Here is a 27397-nt window from a genome sequence, read left to right on the forward strand (position 1 = left end):
CAATATAAATTAAGAATTAATATGAATTAATATGGTATGCAGAATTACTTCCTTAGAGGTAGGTTCTTATGCTCTGTGCTCTGCAGTACACATGATATCTGTAAACACTGCACTATTTCAGTATTTCCATTCACCCTTTCATTTATGAATGTGGTCAACAGGCATGGGTGACAAATACTGGGTTAAGAGGTTATGGCCCAGACTTAGCTGCTTGTTGCTCAGCTGTTGTCCTCACCTCAGATGACCACTGCCACAGATCCACTGGTATTGCAGCAGGTACAGTCTCTCTCGGTTCTGGTTCGGTCAAATGGTTTGGCTTAAATAAATAATAATTAAAAAAAAACAGATGGGATGAGAAGGTGGCAGATGTATAGTTAATCTGTCAGACCCAAAGGCTGGTAAAGTCCACTTAAAAAGGGTACAAAGGAGACAGTAACAAACTATGCAAGGCAGTAATCTAAAGAGCTGCTCAGCTGCAGTCAGAATAGTAACTCTGGCCGTGTCATAGATGTTTATATATGTGTTTATGCTAATAGATGAAGACCCATACGAGAAGGTTAAGAAGATTCACAAATACAAGAAACTGCATAGTTTAAAGTCTAAACAATAGTTATACGCTTTTATCTGCATATCTATTTTGTTTTACTTGTATCCTTAAGCATATAAACTGGGACTGTTTGCAGAATGAGGTATTAATCAACATAGTTGAACTTCACTTGTGGCACTGGAGTTGTTAGAGCTATTACAAATGTCTGATATACTTTTCTAGATATCAGGAAAGCTTTCCAAACTGAAATGATGACTAAAATTATTTCCTGTGTTCCCTACTTCCCTTTGTGTATTAATTACTCTTCCATGCTTATCTGATACCAGTCTACTTTTAAACCACTAATTAAAATATAAAATGTGAAATGCTATTTTTAAGCATACAGTTCTATTGTTTCATCAAATTGAATTTCACTGTCTGTATTCAGAGAGGTATTACCATGCATTTTAGATCTTAAGGTCCAAAATGCAACAGGAACTGAACAGGAAAAAAAAAACAGCTTTCAGATAGCTTTGCAGAATAAAGCATACTCCTTTTGTAGTCTCTGCCTCAATGGTAAACTACAAATCATTATCTTCTGGGAACTATCTTGATCTAATTAGTAACGCCGCAGCATGACCACAAATACACAAATAGTTTTTTCTGTACTCAAAACACAAGGAAAAGTCAGTTATTGGAAAGACAGATTCCTTCTATTTCTTTTCTCTGCACAATTCTCTTTCTCTGCGCTGCTTAACTACTTATTCTGGATGTTCATTTTCTTGTGCCAAATAACATCTGTCAAAAATGCATTCACAAATTACTCTTCTACAGTACCTTTCAAACCACACTGTATCAAACGCTCACCCTAAATGAAATGTTGGCACTTGGAATATAGTAATGAAGATAAAGGTCTGAAGGTTATTTCATTAGTATTTTTGCAAAATTATATGAACACATTGCAAACAAGACACTATAAAATATTTCAAAAAACAAAGTCTGAAAAGTGCACTACAGACTAGAATTTAAATCTACTAATTTTCAAAAAATATTACCAATTCCCTGACATTTAACAAACTCAAAATTCATTATGGAAAACATATGTGACCACATACCCAGGTGGGACAGAACGTCTAACTTTGACTCAGTGCTACATAAATGATCTACATAATATTTTGTATGTTTATGATACACAGCTTACATCTCAAACTGGGAGGCACCTTTGCAATATATCTCCATGCTGTTAGACATCATTATACTATCAGAATTATCTTGTTTTCTAAAAGACCTGTTATAGACTTTATTTGATCCTGTAGTTGAACATCTCAGCTAAACTCCAACATTAAAATTTTGTTTCCCTCCCTAAACTTCAGTGTCATAATAAGTATTTTCAATTACAACTGACCTCATGCAAAATTATGTCACCATCACAGAATGCAAATTGAAAGTCTTCAGGACAGAGTCTTCTGTATTCAATTTTATTTTGTTATTCGAGCTTTCCCTTTTGCAAAGTTTCAGTGTGAATCCTCACAAACAGGGAGAGATCGAGCACTTACGTCATGATTCATTCTGGACGTCATCAAATGTGTCTCAAGGTAAATCTCACCGAGTACAAACTCAAGTAGATACAGAAAGATTTCTTTCATAGCTGCTGATACCAGCAAAATGTGTACAGTTCCACAAGTTCCCACATAATTTTCAAATAGCTCACGTATACAGATGTTTCAAACTCCTATTGTACAGCATGGCTTAGCACACTGTTAGGACTACAACTTTTCATCAGAACGTAGAGACTTCGTGTGACAATTCTTCATACAAAATCAAGAGTATAAAGGAATCAGTTAAAAATACTTAAAATATTGAACATATGCAAACAGGTCAGGTCTGCATATATGCTGCTAGTTTGCTATCTTGAGTTTTCGAAACGTAGAGTACAACAAGTGACAATAGTTTTTCTCAGAAGTGCCATCCATTTGTATTCACTGTACAGAGGTGGCCGCATCTGAGGGTAAGTGATGCAGGCTGACAGATACTTTCCTAGCCATATGCTGCTGGTATTGATTTCACCTTAAATAAAAGGGGTACCTATTTGGTTGTCTCTCTAAGATGCATACACATTCTCTGTGCTTAGCATTTTTGTAGTACTTAAAGAACGGAACCATAAGCAAAGACTAGGCATGGAATATACACATAACAAGATACTGAGGTAAGCTTTAAGGAAAAATTAAGTATAAACAAAAATCTGTAAATAGTAATTAAATAAATAAAAAGTAAATTAAAGTAAAAAAGCATATATTTTTCTATAAATGATAATATATTTCTTACTAAAAGTTATTTAGCAATAGCTTTGCCAAGCTATGGCAAACACGCAAGCTATGTGTGTTCCTATGGAGAAAAGGAGAGAGAGCAGAAGGGTAAAGTTCAACCCTCCTTTTGTAGCAGGTCACTTGCCATCTCTCATTGACCCCTCCTTTTCCCTTCAATTATCTGACTGTTCCTACCAATGATTTTACTTGGAGTTATTGGGCAGTATTGATTATTTAGCATTTTATTTTCAGGATTTTTATTATTATTATTATTATTGGTAGAGTACCTTAGAGGTAGATTTAGGTTTGTGTATGTACACACAAACGTGCATGTTTTACAAATGTGGGTGAAATGCTGGCTTCAATGAACTGGAATGGACCAAATTAAGTTTAATTGACTGAGATTTCATGGACTTCAGTGGACTTCATCCAGGATAAATTCCTGGTAGGATTAGGACTTGAATACAAAATACCTGAATTCCTTGCTGGTGCGTTTACAACAAAACCAAACGCTATACAAAACACTTTTTAGAAGCAGAACACCTGCATTTAGTAGAGTAATAAACTTTATGATATCAAGTCTCATTTAAAATCCCACTTTTCAAGTTTTGCTTCTCAGCTTATTCATCGTAATTCTGTTAACATTCAACACGTGACTTAGAGCTCTTTGAGCTCCACTCATTCATTACTGCGAATGATAAAAATGTATGTCTCTAAATCAATTATAGGAAGGTCTCTTGAGGTATTTTTGCCACAAAAAGTGAACTCTTTCATGTAGTCTCAGAAATTATACTGGACTAGTCTTACATTCATCGTCTTAACTCAAAATGAGGGAGATCATATCCAAGATTTCACTTGATCTTTCTAATCTGCTTGTGTAGGTGGCAGCATATGATTATCGCAATTCTAGAAACTTTTCTTCCTTGTTGCTTCAGTAAATGAATTCTACTAATATTGCTATTATTTCCGTTTTTCACTTGTCTTCCTTTTCGTATATTCTCTCTATAAACCTCTCTTTTTATTCAGTTTTCTACATTTACATTTCACTTTCACATTTCCCATAATTTCACATAATGTTGGCTATTCAGAGATCACATAAAAGCTTTATTATACATTTACAATATATGGTCCTAAGGACAACCCTTGTATTACTAACCTTACTTCTTGAGATTCTTGGCTATCTTTTGGAAACCTTCCATCAAAGCACATACTTGATATCAGCCAATTAAACCTGTGTAGTACAATATGACAATATGACTAAGGTTTATGATGTTAACTTTAAGTATTACTTTAAAATTTCTCTTTTCTGTGACTCTGAAGGAATCATTGCATTCCACACCTGTTACAGAACAAATGCAGGTTTGTAATTACATACGGAAACACATATTTGCCTGTAATCTCTTGCCACTTCCTCTGTTTTTCTTCTGACTTAATATTTCTAAATTTTTACCTGTCAGGAAGATTGTACTTAAAAATAGAGAGAGTATTATGGTTGAACACATTTCTGAGGTGATATTAATACAACAGATACATAGATAGATATAGCATGAAATCAACGTAAAAATATCGCGTGAATCCATTTTCAAACTGTTCATTTAGATTCCACTCAACTACCTCTCATTCTCAAATGTGTGGTTTATTTTACATTTAAGGCTTAACTAAATTCTGATCAGGGACACTGGATTCCATGCACTGATTCAAATGGGCTTTGAATCTACCTCATGCAGGGACACAATTAAGCATTTGAATAAAGATGTTCTCAGGTTTAATGTTTAGGAAACCAAACTTTCTTGGAAGTTAAGAGGATAGCATATATTCAGAAATCTATTTAGAAGCTTAGTTTCTCTGTCATGTTCATGAATTTTAAAATAGCACTTTTACTATTTCACCTTTTTTACAAAATATTATACCATGAAATGGATAGCAACTTAAAAAAATGAAAATCTCTTTTTTTCTACCGGTACAGGGATTTTTTCTGCTTAAGAAGAGTTATGTTTTAGGAGGGAAAATCTTCACTGTTATATTCACTACAACATCAATTCAAGTCACAAAGCACACTGCAATGTAAGAAAGTACTATAATATTACATGGATTACACGCTAGAGCTACAATAGGTCAAATCAAATATGATGCGACAAATGCAAAGCAGTTTCTTTTGGATGCATGTAGAGTAACCCAAAATATTTCCCAGCGACAGAAACGTATAGCATCCTCTGGGCATCAGATAGCGCAAACACCTATCCTGTCACTCTTTCTCTGTCCATTACACTAGCTTCAATCTGTATAGTCAAGATCCAAAAGGAGAGTTCCCATCATATCAGAAGAAAAAATTATTTCTTAATCCATCCAATCCAATCTCCCCCATCCCATTATTTTACTTCAGGTCATACTGTACTATATCAGATTACAGGCCGTCACACACATTTGCAATATGCTGTGTCACATCATTAGCTGATGCAGACATTCAGTCTAAAGCCAGGGTTATACATATGCATACAAACACACAGAGATAACTGGATCGGATCTCTGTTCACCCAGCTGCTATTTGGTTACATACAGATCACTCCAGGGATATATAAATGTAATACAAATGATCCATGCACCATTTGAACTTCCTTTGTACCTGTCTGATACTGACAACTTGCACAAAATCCAGCTGCACAGAAATAATACTGTCTGTGTACCTAACTTTGCAAATTTCATTTTAATAATAGACAAGCGCAGAGATTTCAACTTTTTGGAGTCTTATTCTTTTTCACCTGTTGTCATGGATACTACATCTTCTCCTCTTTTCCCTTTCTCTGCTTCATTATATTTGACTTTTCTGTGTTGGTGTCCATGGTGACACCCTGCTATCAGTACACAATGCATGTCCCAACTTCCACATTTTTATAATGGGCTCAGGTATTTAAAGCAGTTTTCCCTATGTGACTGCCATTATTGCATCTTAATCTTCCTTTACTAAGAGAGGGGAAAAAAAAATCACTTTCTGTGTGCTTATGAGATATTTTCAGTTTTATTCACTTGGATAAACTCATGAGTTGCAACATCTTATTTTCAGGATGGCCTCTGGGGACAGCTGCCACACATTCAATCCATCACACCGGCAAACGAGGATGCAGAGCAATCAGGCAAGTGTTTATGTATCAAAATATAATTGGCTAAACTTTGGGAGATGCTAAGCTTCAGAAGTAGACAGCATGAGCCAGCAGTCAGTGAGAGCTGTGTTCTCTCAGAAACCAAAAAACAAAAGAAAAGAAAAATCCCACAGTAGACTATTTCAAAAACGCAAAAATGCACATCCTCCTAAAGTCACAGGGCCTTGCAAATGATTTACCAATGCTCTCGGAAAAAAATAATTTTTGATGTACAGAATTTCATTATTTTTGTTACTTTCTGTTTATTAGATCCTCCTTTCAGAGGGTTGCATGCTCGGAGGAAGAACACTCCAAGGCTGGCTTGAAGGACTTAGGATTGGCTTGAAGACACCCCTGGCACTTCTATCTGACATGAAGGCACATGCTGGTACAAAGAGTTCAGTTTCTGAGATGGGGTTTAAAGGATCTGTACAAGGTCTTTTTAGTACTTGCTTATCATAGGGACCACACAGTTCTGGCTTATAGGAAAAAAATCTTTTCCTGATAATAGTCTGTTTATTCTGGAAAACCTCCTGAGCCCAGTGTGTCAGTAGCAAAGCTACCAAGAGCTTTAGTAAGGTCAGGATCCCTAATCATATTTTAAATTTATACAATGAGTGAAATATAATCCACACAGAAGGTCATTTTATGTGCTAAGCATTACTGAAGCCCCAGTGAAACTCAAGGCAGAAGTGAGTCACTGTGCTGGACTTTGCCTGGTGGCAGCTTAAAACACTCCCCTGAATATTTGGCAGTAGGGATCCTTTTGTAGTCAACATGTAAAAAAATAATTCAGACTGGTTTCAGTCTCAAAGTAGCCCAAGTAAGAGATGTTTACAGCTGTATGAAATCATAATTCGTCAGGCACAAGTATAGGATTTTTTTTTTTTTTTTTTTTTAAGTTTATGGCATTCTAAAAACGCTCCCTAGTACAATGAATTGTAGTAATTCAGCCATGAGCACTGGGAAGCACAGACTCACTAGTTCCTCCCCAAGACGCAATTCAGAAACATCTCACTAATTTCCTTCACTTGTTTTTCTCTCTCCCCAGGAGACAACTCTTCTAACTTGCTTGCTCAGTACAGCGAGATCTGAAAACTGGCTGCTAATTACCATGTGTTTCAATTCTTATCTTAACTGGTGATCTGGGAAATCAAGCCATGGTCTCATACGTGCAATGAGATCAATAAACTACCACCTAGGCTGCTGAGGCATGATGGCAGTGTTTGCTGTTATGAAGTGCATCCACACTCCAGTTTGCTCCTAAATTCTAACCGCCTTGTGTTGCTAAATTATTCAGACTGTTTGGCCAAGCTTACCTTGAGCTGCAAAAAACAAAACCAAAACACAAATGTGGACTTAATAGCTATAGATAATGGAACCCAGTATAGCTTCCAGCTAATGGATGAAAAGGGGAATGGTTATTTCAAAGACTGTTTTACAGGTTATCTGATTTTGACTCTAAAAAGGGTGGGGAGAACAAAGAAATGACTAATAATGGCTATTTCATCAGTTAAAAGTATCACTGTCTTTCCCAAAAAAAATTAAAAAATCATAGGCACAGAAAGCCCACGCAGAAAGAGTTAGTTTCTCATATGGAACAGTTGGTACAGACCTATTGAATGCAATAGAGTTGAGCCAATTCACACAGTGTCTCCGACAACTCTCCCAGTACATGTCCTCAGTAACTAATATCTACTGGATAATGAAGAACTTGAACTATTAAAAATCTCTTCATCATGTCTATGTTCAGATTTCTATAGTTGCAGAACAGTCTTTATGTATTCTTATGAAAGCTCTAGTCTTTGGAAGACATTCTCACAGCCCAGAAAAATCAGTAAACAAAATAATTTATATCCTGAATTTTCTGTTCGATTTTGTAGAAAAAGAAAAAAGAAAGAAAGAAAGAAAAAGGGCCACTACAAAACAATACAAAAGAGCTCCCATATAGTACACTGGAATTAGATTTTCAACAGACAAGATTTAACCCTGTTCAAAATTAAATAGTATTACTGGCCAGCAGCATTTGCAGATGATTGTACAATTATGGACCAAAAAGGCAGGTTAATCCATTCTCTGTTTCATAGTTTGAGACATTGTCTTGATTTTAAGGCATTACCTGGCATATCTCAATTCTATTATGATGTTCTAAAATTAAAATCCTTTATTTGTGGTCTGTTTAGTTACTCTAATACTAAAACGTTAAGCCTCTTTAACACTAAGGTCATTATCTGATCCCRCCAGTATATCCTCTCTGAAACCTTAAGGCTCTTATCTAAGGATCTATCACAGGGTCACATATCTGTTTAAAGACATGATAGCCTTGAATGAAAAAATATAACCTTTTGGCTGATAGTCCTCTTCATCACCTCTGAGGCTTATGCAACATTATCCATTAACTTATTTTTGACAGTGCTGCAGCATTRTTTTTGGTTGGGTTTCCCTTCAAAGCAAGGATATCACTTGCACAACTAGAGAGAGCAAAGCTGCAAGTAAATAATTAAAAAAAGGAGAAAAAATTGCTTCTATAGTATTACAACACTGCTCTATCTCTGAAAATTTTCTATTCATTAGTTTAAATTGTGTGTATTCAAATGACACACAAAAAATGTAAAATAGCAACTAGATTTGTTCAGCTAAATAAAACTTTCTCTATAAAAGTCTCCATAAAGTCTCTTTTTTTCTGCAGTTCTCTATACCTGATCATTACAGGGGACCCAAGAGGTCTGCCTTGGAGGGGGCTTTTCCTTGCTCTCTTTGTTATAACGTATCAGCTTGAGGAGAATACCAGCTGGAAGCAACTCATGCCCAGTAGGGCTCAAGCAGCGAAAAAGAAATCAGCCAATCATTAAGACAAACAAATCTTTCTACTCCTTCATCATTATGGAACATGTGCAAGCATCCTTCCCAGACTCCTRGCAGACAAATGCCTCTTGCAGCACCCCAGGCAATCGTGAAGTATCTATTTTAGGCCCATTCCCAAACTGTGGGTGATTTTAAGCCCTCTTGGTCTTTTCCAAAGACAGATCATAAAATCAAACTCTGTGGTATGGACCTTTGAGACACGGACCCACTCTCCATGGCTGCATTTGACAGTCATAAAGCATGAATACACTCTCTGCTGAAATGGCCTAATTCTGCACAGAGCACAATCTTCCTTTCATCTTTCTTACCAAGGTCGCAAAGACTTTAGTTTGCGGAGATTTCAAAACTGGTTCTTCAAAGACAGCTGAGAGCATTTCCTTAGATAGGAGGTGGCAAGGCCGGCTTGAGTGTCACGCGGGAGCAGCATAGCATCTACGCCTGTTTGCCTGTCTCCACTTGCAACAGCCACCTGGAGCCTTATGCYGTGCTCCTCCTTTGCAGCGCAGTACTCTGCTCTGGTTGTCTTGCCTTTTGTTGGACTCCCATTAGGTATCCTCCTCCAAGACAACCTAAACAACTGGAACAGCACTACGAATTGTGGCTAAAATCATGAGTAACTATGCATTCTGTAATCTACACTATATATATGTGTGTGCATGTATGTATAGTGTAGATATATTTTATATATGTATGCGTGTGTGTGTGTGTGTGTGTGTGTATAAGTACATATATATCCTGAGAGGTATCAGGCAAGTGAGGGACACAGAATAAAACAATCATGATGGAGACTTGCACAAACGACTTAAGTTTTTTACTTTGCTTCTCCTAAAATTATTTTCAGAGATTGTGAGCTTAGGTGAAACAAGTATGTGTGGAAMACAAGTAATGACCCAGCAAAGATTGCTCTTACTTCTTACTAAAAAGAGGCAATCAGTGCCATAAACTGTTTAGTGCAAATCTCTTGGTTACTATTTGTTCCCAGTTTCCAAAAATCTCATCCCCACTGTTCACACAAACACACCACAAGTACTCAGGGAGACCCTGCCCGACAGCAACAACAAAACAGATTTCACTCTCCTTCGGTTTTTCTTCATGCAGACTTTTCCACCATTGTTTTTTCTTCAGATTGAAAAGGCTCTCTGAAACCACTAGCAAGGAAAYGAACTCCATGGCTGGGGCTCAGCAACAGGATATAAATTTCTAACAGAGTAGATCCAGAAAATTTCTGGATTGCATATTGATACATTCTTCCGAGATGAAATAAAACTGAGATCAGAAAGTTCCAATCAGCCTATTAAACAAGTCTTTGACAAAAAATCTGGTTTCAACCCAACAACTTTGTTAAACACAAATTGCTATTTTTCTTTGGAATTTTTTATTCATAAAAAGATTTCCCCTATAGAAATATTATACAATTATGGTGCYTCATGGGATCTGTATTTCTGCTTCTCCATATTTCCATTTTCTGCAGTGGACTTAGCTCTCACGCACATATTCCGTATGATCAACAATAACCACCAGCTCCTTAAGAGGACTGACAGATAGGTATCATGAGAGACATAATCTAACCTGAGATCATAATAGACAAAAGAATAAAAACATGATTGCTGAATTACAGCCTCAGAAAGCACCAAGGTATCTTTTCAAGGTGAAATATTTTGGGTTTAGATATTTCTAAATATTTAGACATTCTTCTTGAGGGGGGGGCAGAGGAGAGAGAAGATCTGACAGCAATATTTTAGAGATATATAAGGCAAAACATTGGCAAAGCAGAGCAGCTTAAGTGGAACAGAGAAAAGTAGATTTCCTTTTTTCCAAAGCACCTTTTTTTTTTTTTACCTGTACTTTTAGCCTTTACTTTTTATCTCTATGAGTGCCATCTCCATCCTTTTCTCCACACTCTTTTCAGAAGACAATTAAATTAATCGAAACCAAGCTTCCAATATACTGCGGCCAGCTAGGTTCCATAACCTTTCACAGGTCATGTTTATTGATATAAAACATACTTTGAAACATTCCCAACTGATACTCTTTTGCTTCTTATTGAGAAAAGCAACCGGTATTTAACATAAAACTTGCTCAACTTTAGCTTGAAAACTTAAAAGAAGGAAGCTGGGATATAAAGCACTGCAGTAAATTCAGGAAGATATAATGCAGCATTAAAAAAATGGACAAAAAATGCTATGCATTTAACAGAATTTTCATCAGACTTCTTAAAATTAATGCGTGCTACAGGCTTTGTAGTAGGTAAGTGCAAGCAAGAGATTATGAAATTTTCCAGAGCTTTAAAACTTACTCCCCCATCTTGTTAAACTCTTGTCCTGTGAAGAAGATAATTATACTAAAGCAGAGCAGAAGCTAATCTGTAAGGTCTAATGTAGAACTGCTTTTAGATCRTAATAAAATTCTTTCCAAAGCACTAAGCGTACAGCAACGTTGTCATAAATCAAACAGCTTTCAGACTCACATCTCAGATTTCTTTGTATTTAAATACCTCTCGATAATGCAGTAACTGCCTATGCTATGAGAGCTACCTCATCAGCCCTTGTTTGGGAGCTGCGGATGGCACTGCCGCGGCTCTTAGCGGTTCGAATGAAGCCAGAGGGTACTCTAGCACTGCTACTGCACGAGCTGCTTCAGACTGCCCGTCCTCCCCAGCTGCGCGTTTGGCCATAGTGGCGCACAGCAGAGTTTTAAAGAGTGTCCTCTGCAGCTTTAATTCRAGATGAGGAATTTAATTGTGATATTTCCACATCAAAGAGCATTCATGTTGGATTGAAGGTCACTGTAGGCTATACTTGTCTTTGTTACATCTTGCTTTTGAAAGATAAGCTTTAGTTTTCTAAATCAAAAAGATATAATGAAAAAATATTTTTAGGAAGTTTGGAATGGTAAATCCATCACCTCTCCATCACCATGCTAGCTCCACTTCTCAAGAATGGAAAGTACCCCCTTCACTATAGATTTCTTCCTACTTCTTTGTATAATGATAAAACTTAGGTATGAAGGTAGATACTCTAAAGATCAAAAATCATTATTCAGTCAGGTTATGCATAGATATTGCACTTCAAGGATTGAGATTTTTAAATCTGACTGCATTGGAACAAGCTCCACCTAAGCCTCCAAATTACATACAGAAGAAAACAGAAGCAGCATTTGGACCAACTAAAGTATTTTGTTTCAACAAAACCAAAGTATTTCATTTTTCCTTCAACTTTTTACGGCCATATAAAACACAAATGTCATTTAATAAAAAACTGAAAGATTTCACAGTGAAAATTCTGTAATTGTTTTGATTTCGCCAGACTTTTTCCGTTTTTTTTTCCTCTGAAATAACATTTTGCTGCACTTCACAATTCTGACAGAGCTCCATTTGCTCCTTTAAAGAGACTATTAACTTCTTTTTCACAGGCATTATAATTCATACAACACCTCTGGACAGACTGGAAGTAGCTTATTACATCACTCTAGGTTCTTACCAAAAAAAAAAATTGTTCACCTGAATGTGTAGGTAAAATACCTGAACTATCCTATAGAAAATAGGAATGTCTATGCAGACCTATCTGAAACAATATCTCTGTTCTTCCTGTTAATATCCCCATACTAATATACAAGCAGGAAGCACGTGTAACTTCGGTGTTCCTTTTTCCTTCCTTTCAAACTGTATTTTTATTTTATTTTTGCCTTTCTTGCTATTCCAGTAAATGCCTTTGTCCTGCCTCATCACCTGACCAAGTGGAAGCAGAATAAATAGTTAATAAAATAATTAAGATGATGATTTTCAAGCCACATTTTGCAATTGATTTCCAAGCATTCCCAGCCCCACCTGACATTCCCAGAAAGGAAACACCTTGGTACCTTCTGCTTCATTTGTTCTGTACAACATGTGCCTCAAAAGTCTGCAAAGCTCATGTATGTTACATATTGGCCTGGATTCATTTTCTTCATAAAAATTGGTGGGGATGGGAGGAGGAGGGTCAAAAAGGCAATTCATGAATTTATATTCAACTCAAAGCTTTAGGAAAYGGAGTAAATTTTGAAAAAAAAGTTTTCCACTTAGTGCATTATTGTATCGTTTCAATAGAAAGATTCAGAAATTTAACTAAAATTAATTTTAAAGTATAACCTCTTTTTTTTTCTTAAAATGATATGAAACATTTTTTCTGAATTCATACACTTTTAGTTATATCCAGGAAGTGAACATCATCTAGATCTTTCCCTTTCTATATTCCTAAAATAATTCATACATATGTATTTCCAAATCTTTGTGAAAGAAAATTATTTGTTTTGATTAGTAATCTTCCCCATAAGTAAGTTCATTCTAATTGCTATACCTTGAATTTTCAGCATAAAAGTTCGCTCAGCCTATTTTAGAAATAAAAGCATTCATCCACCCTTTATTTAGAAAAGAATTTTGCTGGAGAATGAAAAGTCAATATGCTGAAGTAGAGAAGAATTCATCAGAGAAAACTCCAAAGCTAGCATTTTCAAAACAGCTGGGTCATTTGCCGAGTTATAGATTTCATTCTCACCAGCCTTATGCAGAAACTGATTATTTTTCAGTGCTCAATCATTCTATTTTTTATGAATAAATATGTAATTTTTACATTCCATAATTACATGAAATCTTACAAAAGGAAGATACATATCCCATTTCTGTCTCCACGCAGATTATCTGATTGTGATGCCTCTTATTACTCTACCAGGCTGAAATAAATTACATAACAGAGCCTTTCCTATTTAGCTACTTCCTAAACAGGAAAAAAAAGGCTACTTTTTCCTTTCAGAAGAAGTCTTATTTTTCTAAAGTTTTATTTATGTGCGAGGGATAGCAATTCTGCTGATATGTGTGTGTCCTTTTTCTGTCTACCCCTMGTATATCAACCACAGCCTGACAAATTCATCCTGCCTGAGCCAAGAACATAGCACTGGCAAGTAGAAACAGTTCAGCTAAAATCCTGCATTCCTCGTTTAGGTGGGACACCTTTCCCTGCCTTCACAGGGAGTCGTCTGTCCCACACTTTTACCAACTCAGCTTCATGAATCCATCATAGGCAGAAAGCTAAGCTGATAAGAATTTTACAGCACTCAGTTTTCTGGAATGGATATGATTTCTAAAATAYTGCAAAAATGACAATCTACTTGCAAAATTTCACACAGAAAATCCTAGCAGGGTGATTGGTGGAACCTGGGAGAGCAGAGCTGKGGAAAGAGGCTTTCTTTTACTTCCCGCCCCACCACCAGCCATTGACCACTGTCGTGGACAGCAGGAGACTCCTGCAGGAACAGAAGCCAGCGAGACAGCGTGCGGCTTTTGGAAGGAGTTCACAAAAATTACACGCCTACTTTTCCTCATGGCAAAAAGTACTATTAGCTTGAATATACTTATTTGTAACCTCTCATTCCAATTATSTACATGCCAAATAGCTACAGAAATTCCACAGGATATATAAAGCACARTAATTTCTAAAGGCATGGTACAGTGCTATCCTTCAATTTTCTTGCTTTAAACACTTTTTCTTCCCTCCACCCTCCTTTACTTAGTCCTATTATCCAGTTAAAGGGTTCTTACAGCTGAATAATATATCAGCGCAGTCTGTCAGTATAATGAAGATTTTGTATACAGACTGCTCTCAGCCTGGGAACGGGTCCCTCCCAGAACTCTTCTCTTCCTTTTATGCTCATCTGCTGCTACATGGTGTTGCTCATGCTAATGCTATTGGTGGTCATAGAGAGTAATCAAAACATTTTCTACCACCTGTTATTAATCTACTGACAAATTACATTGAACAYGAAAGCAGTCTAAAAACCACACACTTTTCGAGCTTAACTATTATGCTGATATCTGTTGCTTACTTTTGCTTCTATTCCTTTCCCCAGGGGCAGCTGAACCACTCAAGTAAATACAATACAAAAAGAAAACACAAGGAATCTACCTGCTAGCCACGCTTCATTAGTATTTATTCATTGATTTCAGAAATTGAACTTAGCTTTTTTTTTTATTTATTTAAATTCCAGTTTACTCTAACTTGCATATTGTTTATTGAATTCCATCAACAATTTCAGTCTGTTTACCAGCAAACAACTCTTCACTTCATGGGGCTTATTCCAACCGTGACCTTGGATATGTAAAACAAGGAGGAAAAACAATGCTGTGAGGAACTTGTCTTTTGAAATGTGAAAGTGAAAAGTAGCTGAGGAAGTCAGCATATAAAGTACTAAGTGAAATTCAATTACACGGTCAGCACTGTGGTAGATTTGGAAATGAAAATTAAAACAAAATATTTTATCATAAGAATGTATTTATCCAAAAATCTCATTTATTTCTTAATGAATTACATGGCTGCTTGCAAGGTGATAGGTATAATAGGGAAATAGCCAAATATTTCTGAGTTTATTAAATGTTTTAAATGTGCAAATTAAACAGCAGTAGGAATATACACTTCAGTCAAATAAATTGTTAGGGGTAAAAAAATCAAAAATATTTAAGTGACTGCTTAGCTTAAGCAATTGAAAGTCACTAGGATTTAGGAGTAAAGTATACCGAGTAACTTTTTTTCCCAGGTTTCTCAYTGACAGAAGAATGTTTGAAGGAATTGTTTTTAATTGTTCTTAGATTAATTTTTCCAATTGTTTTGTCAAAGAAAGTTTCAGTTAGAACTTAGAAGGTTCTACTGAAAATGAATCTAACCTTTGTATTTGGGTTTAATAATCTTTAATCCTTACATAATTAATTTCCAATATTTTCTACATTAAAAGGCTTCCCTACAGAAATTCATATTTCAATTTTTGAATATGAGTTTTTGACATTGACATTTTTGACTCTTCTAATCCTTTTTTTCTCAGCCAAGGTAACCTCAGTTTTAACCAAACTTGAATTTGTGAATGATTTAGTCCTAGATCCTGCATTTTTCAAGAAACAACTGTTAATCAAAAAATTGGCTTAACTCTAGCACAAACTAAGCATCCAATAACTTTTGAAAATGACCCTCAGATGAGTTTTGAAATCTTTATCCAGATACAACATTTTAGGGTAGTAGGACAAGAAATAGCTGTAAATTTCAAAAGTGTGATGGCACACACATACACACCGTTATTTTGGAAACGACTGAAACCGTTTCAAGTGCTAGCAGTGGAAGATGCTGCTTCACTGCTGCTCTTTTGCTGAAGCTTCATAGCTCCCACTCATAGCTATAAAGACAGATTTGCATCTATTCCTTAAATCCAACCAACTGACCTAATAAATCACTCTTTTGCTGGTGGTTTAAACTCAGTGAAAACGTGGACACTTCAGACAACCACAGAGCGCAGACATTTTTCAGCTGGCTGGGCTGTGGAGGTCACGATRACCAGCTCAGACAGTGACGCTTCCCACTACCCAAGCTACAGCCAGAAGGGAGAGCAAGACACCTCTTGGTGGCTCTATGTCATTTAAAGAAAACCACTCCATTTTTTCTTCCTTCACATGGGTGCAATTTGAAATTAGTTGCATTGCCCTGGGCTGGCCTGGCATACCTCCCCTGCTCCCAGCAAGGGCAGAGCACATGTGTATTGCTTGCTTTGCAGCTGCAAAATAAAGGCTCTAAGAAGCAGGTTTTCCTCTGCTTCCCCTCTTGTTCCAGGGGAGAAGTCTGCTTGCTCTTACCACGAAAACTTTGCCTCTTCACACAAATCAGCTAATCACCAAGGTCTGGGAAAAACTGAAAAACAAACAAAAAACCACAACTTATTCTCTCTCCTTTCAGACATACCAAGAAGCAGCCCAGCAGAATTTCCTGTTGCAGACTGACCAGCTAGGAAATTTTGTAGACTCTACACCTCTTATCTTCCTCTCTCAAGCAGCTTCATAAAGCAAGTGGCTCCATTACGCTGTCTAACCAAATACTAGTAATTAAACACAAACAGCTGAAGAAACTATGGTGACCTGCAATGGAAACAGGTAACATGTTCCTCAGCCCAAATTAGATCAACCGTTGAACCTAAGTCTCCTCAACACACATTTCACATCCAGTCTCATTCCAACATTTTGCCAGAGTTAGTCCTGGCTAAAGTATACATATTTTCCAGGTCATCAACTTTATAATTTATATTTAACCTCTTTTAATAAAAGTTGAATGCATCCTTTGTATTTTCCCTTTAAGGTCAACTGCTATGAGATTTTCTTTTCCCCATAAAGAAACAAAAGCTTTCTAGCAGTTTGGACGCTGACCATAACTTCTGTCATCTTCTCACTGATTCCCCGTGCTTTCTATGGGCTTCTTCCTCTTGTATCTATCTATAGCCAATAGATTAAGATAATTTAAGAGATTTATGCACTGCTTCCCCTTTGTCCCCTCCATCCTATCCTCTCTGGTATTTGTAGATTTGTCTACTCTAACCACGCTTGGTTTCCTAGAACAGGTTAATTATGCAGGTGCACAAGTTCATGTGAATGATTTTCTGTATTTTCTTGAATAGGAAGGGTTTCTGGCTGGATTCATTGCTGTCACCATAGAAAAGAGCCCTACTGTTCTCTACAAAGGGAAGTGTACTACTGAGAAAGCTCACAAGATACTTACACTGTCAACAGAGAAAGTAAAACAAAATGCAACCTCATTGCTTTATAAAGCCCAGCTAAGTTTTCTGCTGAATTCCTCAGCCCAGAAGATGAAGTCAAACTTATGTCACTATATAGTTTACTTTATATGTTAGAGGTTTTGGAGATTTCCTATTAAAGGTATTGTCCAAATAGAAAAATAATATTCTTTTCAGTTTAAATAAATCAGTAAGTCTTGCCTTTCCCTCCTCCAGAATACAATTCCACTTTAAAACTTTTTGTCTTGCCTGTTTTATACTACTGACTCTCTAGATAATATAATACAAAAATAGCTAACTAAATTCTGGGCTTTCCTGATTCACCCACATGTATCAAATGTTTATTTGTAAGCATATATCTGTTTGCATTAAAAATTTGATTTAAAAAATATTGTGCTTGAAAACTTAATTACCATACCAGCCATACTAAAATGCCTGCAATTTAAGAAGCTTGAGTTTTCAGCAATTTCATGACAATGGTGATGTTTCTCCCTTCATTCACAGCAACACTATATCAACATGTTCTCTTCCAAAAATCTAGATCCAGTATGAGGTATTACTCCAATAGCCATATCCACTTTTCTTGAAATAGAGATTACCTGTAGGTTGAAGAGTGAAAGAATTCAGATGTGGATCTCCACAGATTTACCACATCCTGGCCCCTGCATTAATCAATAAGAGTTTCATTCCTTCCCATTGTTAAATGAGCCATAAAGGACAAGATTATGAGTATATATCAAATGTACAATACAGACTAGTAAATTAGCCCCTTTTACRTTGTATCAGCACTCCACCAGCACAGCTGTTTTGACTTCGCTGTTACTGCAGTGTCTTATTACAAGCATAGGTAGATGGTCAGTCAGACCAGGTGTGAACAATTTTCTTGATTTTGTGCAGTCAGGCTCACTCCCTTTTTGCCTCACTGATTCTGCAGGACAAGAATTTAAAAAACGGGAGATAAAAGAACATGCTGGCTATTCACCAAAATAATATGAAATTACTTTGACTACACCTATGAACTATTACTTTTGAAGAAAGAGGGTGCCAGCCTTCTGCTGTTGTTTTTAACTTCGACTTGCTGTTTTTTTAAGAACACAGCAGTGCACTTCAAATTCACTTATGAGCCTGCTTGGTTTGTGGCTTTTTTTTATTATTTGTAATTTTAATTGCCATAACAATATAATATCTTTTAATTATTTTGTAGCATTCAGTTACAACTATTTCTCTAGCCTGTTTGTTCTCTGGTCTCACAGAAATATATTGAACTATGCTGTCCTCTGAAATGTACCATGGGTAAAATRTCAGTAACTAATAAGCAATGTGGAAAGAAGTAACAAGAAAATGTCATAAAGTCACATTGGAAGTCTTAGAATTCCACAAAGCAGAAGTAGATGCAGTGAACTGTCGCAACTCATGTTAAAAAATTGCATTGAAGTTCAGCAGCCCACGTCCATATCCTCCTACTTTTAACCCCTTACAAGATGATGTCTGAATATTATTAAAATTAAATCATTCCTTATCTTTTGGAAAAAATACACTTCTTATACCCTGATTTAGATATGTGTACTGCTTAGTTTAAGGGTTTCCATTTTCTAGACTACTAGAACTATTCCACGTATAAAACCAAGATCCATCTTATCTAATAATTTTATCCRCAGTTGCACCACACTAGAATACGAATTTTGACTATTTCACAGATATTCATTTTCAGTGATTCCTAAATGCAATTTATTCAGYCACAAATAGAAAGATAGATCGACCAAATGCCAGGCAAGTGCTAGTGTCAGAAAGGTACTTAGGTACAGTCATGTCCAGTATAGTCACCACTACTATACACCCTGTAGATATAGGCTCTACCTTTAGAGTTACGTACATACAACTTCCATTTTCAGTGGGTTACCCAAAATTTGACCTTGCACTTGAATGTAACATACTATCTCAAGAACATCTGTACATGCATTTAGGTTATCTGTGAAGTTTATATGCTCRGTGTTTAGAAATATGACTTTCCTGGGATAATATCACATATTCAATCACATCTAGAAGGCAACTAGAAAAAAAGAAAATTGAGGAAAAAATAATAAGGGAATTGATTTGAAGGCTATTGAATGAAGTTGTCACACAGTGATTGTATGATTCATTACATATCCCTTAGCCATTTGCTGGAAACTCTTCCTTTAATTGCCATGCCTGAATTACTAACCAACTCTCATGAAGTACAGCCACTATCTTTCTCAAACACCCAGAATATTTTCTTGCACTCCCACCACAATCTTTATCTCCCGCTATTTGTTTGAATTATCTTTATTACAATTTTCTCTTGTTCTTTTCTATAGCATAGCGAAAACATTTGTACTCTACCACTGTACAAACCCTGAATATGATTCCAAAACATAATTTTATCTGAACTAGAAAGGGGGAAAAAAAAGTGTTTTCGCTGAAATCAGCACATGCACTCATCAACCGCTGGAGCTATAATTAGACTTTTGTTTCCCACCATTTCTCTAAACAATATTTACTGCGTGTCCTTGCCTCAAGCATCTGATCAGAATTCAAGTTTTTTCTTATCAGCTTCTCCAGACAACATAAAGTAAGTTTATGCATAGGAAATATCAGTCCTTAAAATGAAACACATTGTCTTATAAACTTACATTATAAATAGTTTCCTAATCATTCTTAAAGARCATTGTTTATACTGGCTGCCTCTATAGAATTACTATACATCTCAAATTAGTGATTAAGTACATCTAAGCCATAGTCTGAAAAGTTTTATCTGTGTTTACTTCACCTAAAGAAATTTTTTTTTATAGACATTAATCTATTAATAGCAGAACATAATATTTAAGATGGGGATGTAATGGGAGTTGCATAATGAAGTKAGAAATAGAACTCTCTGCCTTACAGAGGAAAATTGGAGAAGTGACTGCCATCTATTTCCTTCTTAGTCTACTTTGAGAAGTCCATATCTGCTAATAATTCATCTAGAAAAATAACCTAGACTTAGCAGCTATTTTGAATGAAAAACTATAAAGAAACATGTTGTACCCTTAGAGGTTACTTTATGCGAACATTAATAACCACTGATTCTGAGAAACATTAGAACTGAGAAGCGTTTTTCGTCCATTTTTGGCAGATCCATTACAATAAGAGCATCTTCAGCTATGCTACGTTGACCTCTAGCTGCTCACATGCATGATGGGCTCTTGATTTTTAAGCTATAAGTCAAATACCCTCTAAGAAGTTTGAGACAGCAACTTGCAACTAAAAGATAAAGATACTGCTTTTGTGAGAAAACTCAAAAAGAAGGCCTTCATGAGCCACCCTTAGAATAGAGCAGTATATCTTAATCATTGGCTGCTTCTATCCAAACATCAGTAGCAGAGCAAGAATTAACAGCAATTGTTCAAGGGATTTAGAATTGCGCTTTACAAATTTGCACAAAAATTATTAGCAGAAAAACAAGAGCATGAATGCATGCAACTGCTATTTTGTATGAGCTTTTTTTTTTTGTTTTTTTGTTTTTGTTTGTTTGTTTTTTTTTGGTATTGATTTCCATTGGTAGCCACCTACCAGGARGAAAAAAAAAAAAAAATCAATGGAAGGTGGCAGCCCCAGGGATTGAGAAAATACTATTTGAAAACTACTTGAGCTCTGCATAGAAAGGTTTTATATTATTTCAATTACAAGATTTAAGATTCTCCCATTCTAATCACCAAGAAATAGGAACATGTAATATGATGGAAAAGGTACAGAAGTTTTAGCAAGGAAAGCAGATGACTGACATAGATTTCTAGTACCTTGTTTGTCCTTAAATTAAAATTAATGCAATAAGCTAGATATTGCATAAAAATACAAGGTTAAATGTTGTTCTTCAAGGAAGTTTATTGCACAGTGGAGTGTTCTTAAAAAAGAAACTAAGTAAAGGTTAAAAGGTCTTTTTTTTTCTCATGATATCACAGAAATGAGTGGGAAAAGAAACTTAATAGGCAGATGTGCATACTATTAATTCTCTACACTGGCTCTGTTCCATACGTATTCTTCCATTTATGTGATTCTGACCACTATTTCTTTAAGATCACTTTCCAAATATATGAAAAAACAGAATTAAAAGAGAGAAAGCTTTAATATGTTCACTTCAGAAAGTTTCCTTAGAATATCTGATATACTATCTGTGAATAAACTTCTGAATTTCTGATTTCAGTAGTAGCTATTACATGAAAACTTGAGATTTGGGCACATTTCTAAATTCACATTTCTATGGGGTGGAAAAAATATCTCATGTACTTTTTTTAATGCTAAATACAGAAAAGATTCTAAAATTTTAAGATATATGTCTTGTGACTCTTCATTCCAACCCCCTTCCCCAACATACACACACAAATACTGCTTTCTCTTTTGCACACTATAAATAACAAACATGTAAGAAAAATTCCAGAAGATTGGTATATCAGACAGTTGCAGTGTTTGCTGTTTAAAACTTCAGCATTAGCCACCACTGACACATATTTAAAACTTAAAACAAAAAATTAACCACAAGTCCAGTAAAAAAAAATCATTAAAACATGAAATGCAGTTTTGGTAGATTCAGGTATGACAAGGCATCTTTTTAAGAGCCATTGTAACAGTTATCAAAGATGACAGCCGAGCACAAGGCTTCACAATTCTTTGCCATGACATGAAGAGCTGCTTTCAGAACTAATGCTGATCACTTACAAACCACTTTGAAAATAACTGGTATTTTTGTCCTAGAAAGCCTYTTGCAAAGCAGGTCTGCTTTCATAGAAATAGTCATGCAGGTTTAGCTCAGTTGGTCAGAGCACGGTACTGCTAATGCCAAGGTTGCAGGTTCTAATCCCCTGTATGGGCTATGCTGAGGGTTGGACTAGATGACCTCCAGAGGTCCCTTCCAACCTTACCATTCTATGATACTCTRTGAAAGCTTGTTTCTAGACAGCATCCACTACCATTCTTGAGATCAGTCTCCTGTCTCATCTTCCGTTTGAAAGTATAGAGAAGGAAGCCAGGTATAGCTGAACATGTTCATTTCCATAAGAATGAAAGCGAATATTGTACCAGGTTTTCTCGAGTAATTCCTTTATCCCCCTCTATCTTCCACTGAAGACAAATAAATGACAGGATAATTGATGAATTGATTATCACATTGGAGTCTGGAAGTTCTGAATGGACAGTCAACTTGCTACGCTTATAAGGGCACCGGGATGTTATGTTTCTGAGTAAATGGAGATATATTTTTGCCCAAAAGTTTGATCAAGTACAGAAAGATACTCCAACTAAGCTGAGCATCTTTGGGATCAAAGGGGGATAAGAAATCCCATTGTGGACTAGAAGAGATGAAGAAAGAAGGGTATGCAGTGAGGTACAGGCTATAAATTTTTGAATACTTTTAGTCTAAGTTGGAAAGTCTGAGAGGCAAAATTTTCATGGAAACAGGAAAAAACAGCTCATACTAAAAAGCAGAAGAAAAAAACAAAACATTCTATTTGTGCTTTCTTGTAGTATCTCAGTGGCATAATTCACTGGCAACATGTAAAATAGAAGCCAAGARTAAGATGATATGCTGATGATAGCAATGCAAACTTTCACCCCACATTTATCTGGAATTACTACTGCAGGCTTTCAGCTGCATAGATATGACTATGTCTTTTAGAAGAGCCTTTAGTTCTTTCTCTGGGCACGTTCATCTTCTAGTTCTACTGCCAAGAAAGAGCTCTGAGCTTATATTTTTCCTGTTCATTAGGGTCTGAATCAAGACAAACAGCTCCCATCACTGTCATTCGCTATAGATTACCAAATGACAATCAACTTCAAACAGTAGCTTGGTAATAAATTATATGTCTATGAGAAGATTAAATAGTTAAAATATTTTTAAAAGTTGTCAATATATAATTCTTTATTGAACACACAGCAACTTTCTCAAAAGAATTAATATTTTTGCCACATGCAAAGTGGAAACAGTGGAAACAATCACTATGCTATAGTAAAAAACATGGAAAGCAAACAATACCAAATTTTTTTAAAAAACTGTTATTGCATTATCATTAGTTTTCATTTGCATCCATCCTGGAAAAATGAGAGGGAGAACAGGAAAAAAAAAATCAAGCCATGTTCCTCAAACTTACATATATATATATACATATATATATGTATGTATATTCATATGCATTGGAATCATTTTTGTGCATAATAAACTAGTCCTTTATTCATTTTTGTAGTTCTCAATTTCTATCCTCAAAGTACATGGAAAGTTCAGTTTTTTTCAGGTTGAACCTTTAAAACATTACAGAAGCCTTCATCTCAGCAAGATAATTTTGAAAACTTTAGTTTTACAAAGTACTTGAATTTCAGTGATCAAAAGTCAAAGTGCGTATGAAAAGATCTTTAGAGAAGCAATATCTTGACACCAATGGAAATTAGTGTTCTTTTTATAAACAGAATAGGAATAAAATGCTCTTGACATCCCTTGTTCCAAAGACAAGTTATCATTGACTGTTCACATTCACTATAGAGATGATACACTAGAAATAACAGCTGCATGCTCATGTACAATTTAGCAAAAATGTAATTAATACTGTGCAAAACCAAATGAAAATTGTATCCAGACAAATGTGACTACTGCATTTCTAGCTCAGATTTCTATTTTATCCTAAATATGAAGCATTCCTCATTTGAGATTCCAGGTTGGCCTATTTCAAAGATGAAGTCCAACAATAAATTCAAAAAGCTGTTACATTTTACAAACTTTATGTTCCCAATTTCCAAATATGCAGTCATATCAGTCTTAACTGTTACTTTAAATAATCCTGTATTTTGGTTGGACAAAAGTTATATGGAGGAAGCTAGAAGCTGATAGTTCTCTGCCAAAGAGAAAGTAGATGGATTCAAAAATTTCTGGAAGTGGACATTCAAGAACTAGGACCAACTTCCACAAAGCCTGTCCTTCATAAATACAGCCCATTAAAGCTAGAGTATGAACCTGAGCCTCAGCTTTGACYGAGTCCCATTTCTTATATGTGCTTTCCCCTCCTCTGTCCAGTTTTACTTTTAATTCCTAAGCCATTCGAGGCTCTTGGTTGTAATTTTAAACATCTTCTAGCTGTTYGTCCACCCCCTCACGCTAGTCTCAAGGGGATGCCCTTGCCAAGTCCCTCAGGCTGGCCTCCCCTCTGATGCACCCCAATGCAGGTGCTCTCACCCAGCCCCTTGCCCACTGCAGATGGGAGATCTGTGCATTTGAGCCATTCCCACGCGCAGAGCTCGCAACCCCCTGGCCCATCTCCCTACAGAGCCCGTATCCATCCATCACGGTCCTTTGGCAAGGGTGCAAAGCACACGCTACCTCGCCGCAGACTCAGCGACTGAGTGGCCCAGCACGCAGACACACACTTTGAGCATCTACCTGTTTCCCTTGCATATGAACTAAAACACTAGACAGTAGCATTTAAGATCAATTGATCAAATAGGATTAAATCTGTTTTTATTGCAGCCTAATCTTTTGTGTAATTCTTAGACCAACATTGTTTACAGTTTTCAGAAGCACAGGTTTTCATTGCATTAATCCTCACATTGTTTTCCTGAAWTAGTTAATACAGAATTCAGTGTAACAAATATGTAACAAATTAAATTTTCCAATGTGTTCTAATTATATTTTTCAGTGAAAAACTCCACCTGTCATAAGATGTCTCCCTATGTCTGGTTTATTTTTAAGATTCTCCCCCAAAATTTACTTGAGGACATTTAGATTCATTATTCTAAAAATTTTTTTGCGACTATATACATTCCCATCCACTCCCTCAGAGCATTAAAGATCTGGCTATATCTACATATAGCACTCATTCTCCAAAGTGTTTTTTCTAAAAAAAAAAATAATAATTTTTGGAAGACATCCAAATACAGAAGCCTCAAATTCTAATTTAGCTCTTCATCTCTGACCTTCTGCAGAACATAAAACCAGCACTCAGGAGTAGTGACCCAGCTTTACATCTGACGTGTGATTAAACTGAATCCGTAGGATTTAAGTCCAGAACCAAGTCATTGATCATGTGAAACTTGTGCAGAAAATAACTGCTGCATCTCCTACCCCTAAGGTAACTAGCTATATTGCTTTCAAACAACGCATTTCTCCAATACCATAAGCAGGAACTTCCATGTGCACAATAAGCMCAGCCTTTGAGTGAACTTGCATGCAAATAATACTCTTATTTTTTACAATTTTTTGACACCTTACAGCGTAACTTTAAGAYACGTAAAGCACTGTTTATCCAAATTTCACTGTTATTTCAGGCATAAAGATGCTGAGAAACAGYCCAAAGCTATAGGAAGATAGGGGCTGCAGGTCACATTTCCTGAAATGTTTGGCATTTGCCAAAAGAAAAAATATAGACACTGAAAAACTCTGATTTAAAGGGAGATTTATTTTCCTCCCATTAAAAAAGAAAAAAGGTTGTTAGAACTGTTCTAGTAATGAATTATTCATTCTATTCTGTAGAAATTCAGACAACTTATTAGAAATGAGATGTCAGGAATTGTGTGATTCGTATTGGAACAAGACGAACTSAGGACAACTACAGAAAATAACACTACTGTTAAGATAGATGAAGATAGGAAATAGCTATTTTCCATTATTAAACAGTATCAGATGACTTGATAAGGATGTTTACTAATAGAGGCATTAGTATTGATTTCAGAATACTAATACATTCTCTGGCAATTAAAATTTTAAAATTCATATTTAGAGCCCAATATCACCACTCKTAAGCCAGTATGAAGAAAGGCACTTACTAAATTAATCTCAACAGCAGAAACATCATATAATATACACTTCAATATAAATCTTCTTGACCGAGAAATAGACATAAGTGAATTACACAAATCATTAAGTTAAACGTAAAATTGTGTAGCCACATTCTAACAGATCTGAAGTTCTATAACTACACAAAATTTGAGAGTAGATCATGTGAAAAGCTAAAACAGCTTATAAACTGCAAAACTGTCAATATATACTGTAAACAATAGTGTTTCCCTGCATATAAAAAATATAGTTCTTAAAGGGTCCCAGACTTTTCCTAGGAGCACTCTAAAGAAATGATCAATTACTCATTGACTTTAATAGTATATGAGACTATCTATAAAGTGGAAAATTGGAGAAACCTCAAAAGTGGAAACCAGAAGGAATGTCGTCTTTGTCACAGATAGAAGAACTCTGAATGACTGAAGGCAGGAACAGCGTTGAAGCAGATCTGTCTGGAATTTTCCTAAAAGAGGGCTTGCCAAAGAAAACTTGAGGCTTCTAAGACCACAAAAAAACATTTTAACAGAATAGTTATGGGAATACTTTTTAAATAGAGAAAATCCAAAGTGGTTAGGAAAAGAGAACAGAAATGACAATTTATTTCTTTGCAGCCACGCTCTTTGCTTCCAGGCTTGGTTGCATTACACTCAATGTCTTTGAGCAGCATCAACATCCAGCTGAGACCCACCTTAGCTGGAGCTTCTTCCTTTCTCCAAGCCAATCTGGCTGCACCCCCAATGCTCCCTGCAATTTCTCAGGCCACATCTAAAGCAGATCATTTCTTTCCATAGAATGGATCTCCAGGTCAAAGTAGCTGGTGCTGAGCTCCTCACAGGTCCAGTAAACATGGTTCTRGGAACTTGATTTCATTTGGCTCTCTGGAGCTAATATTTCTAGCTCACATATAATTTGAAGATTTCTGAGAGGAAAAAGCATTAGGTATATGCTGGGGGATCCTTTGGTAATACTACCCTCACGTTGCTTCGGAAAGAAATGACAAAATGCCTCAGTTAAGCACTAAGTCATATTTGGAGTGCTTTTGAAGTAGGTCTGCTAGATAGGTGTTTTTTTGTTGTTGTTTTTTGTTTTTTGGAAAGGAAACTGCTCCCTGTGCACTGAAAGCTCTGTATGAACCAAACCAATATGAGAAAAACAGATAATCAGAATTTTTGCTTCAAAA

Source organism: Rhea americana, unplaced genomic scaffold (genome assembly GCF_003343005.1).
Source record: "Rhea americana isolate MKP2758 unplaced genomic scaffold, rheAme1 scaffold_123, whole genome shotgun sequence".
Lineage (NCBI taxonomy): Eukaryota > Metazoa > Chordata > Aves > Rheiformes > Rheidae > Rhea > Rhea americana.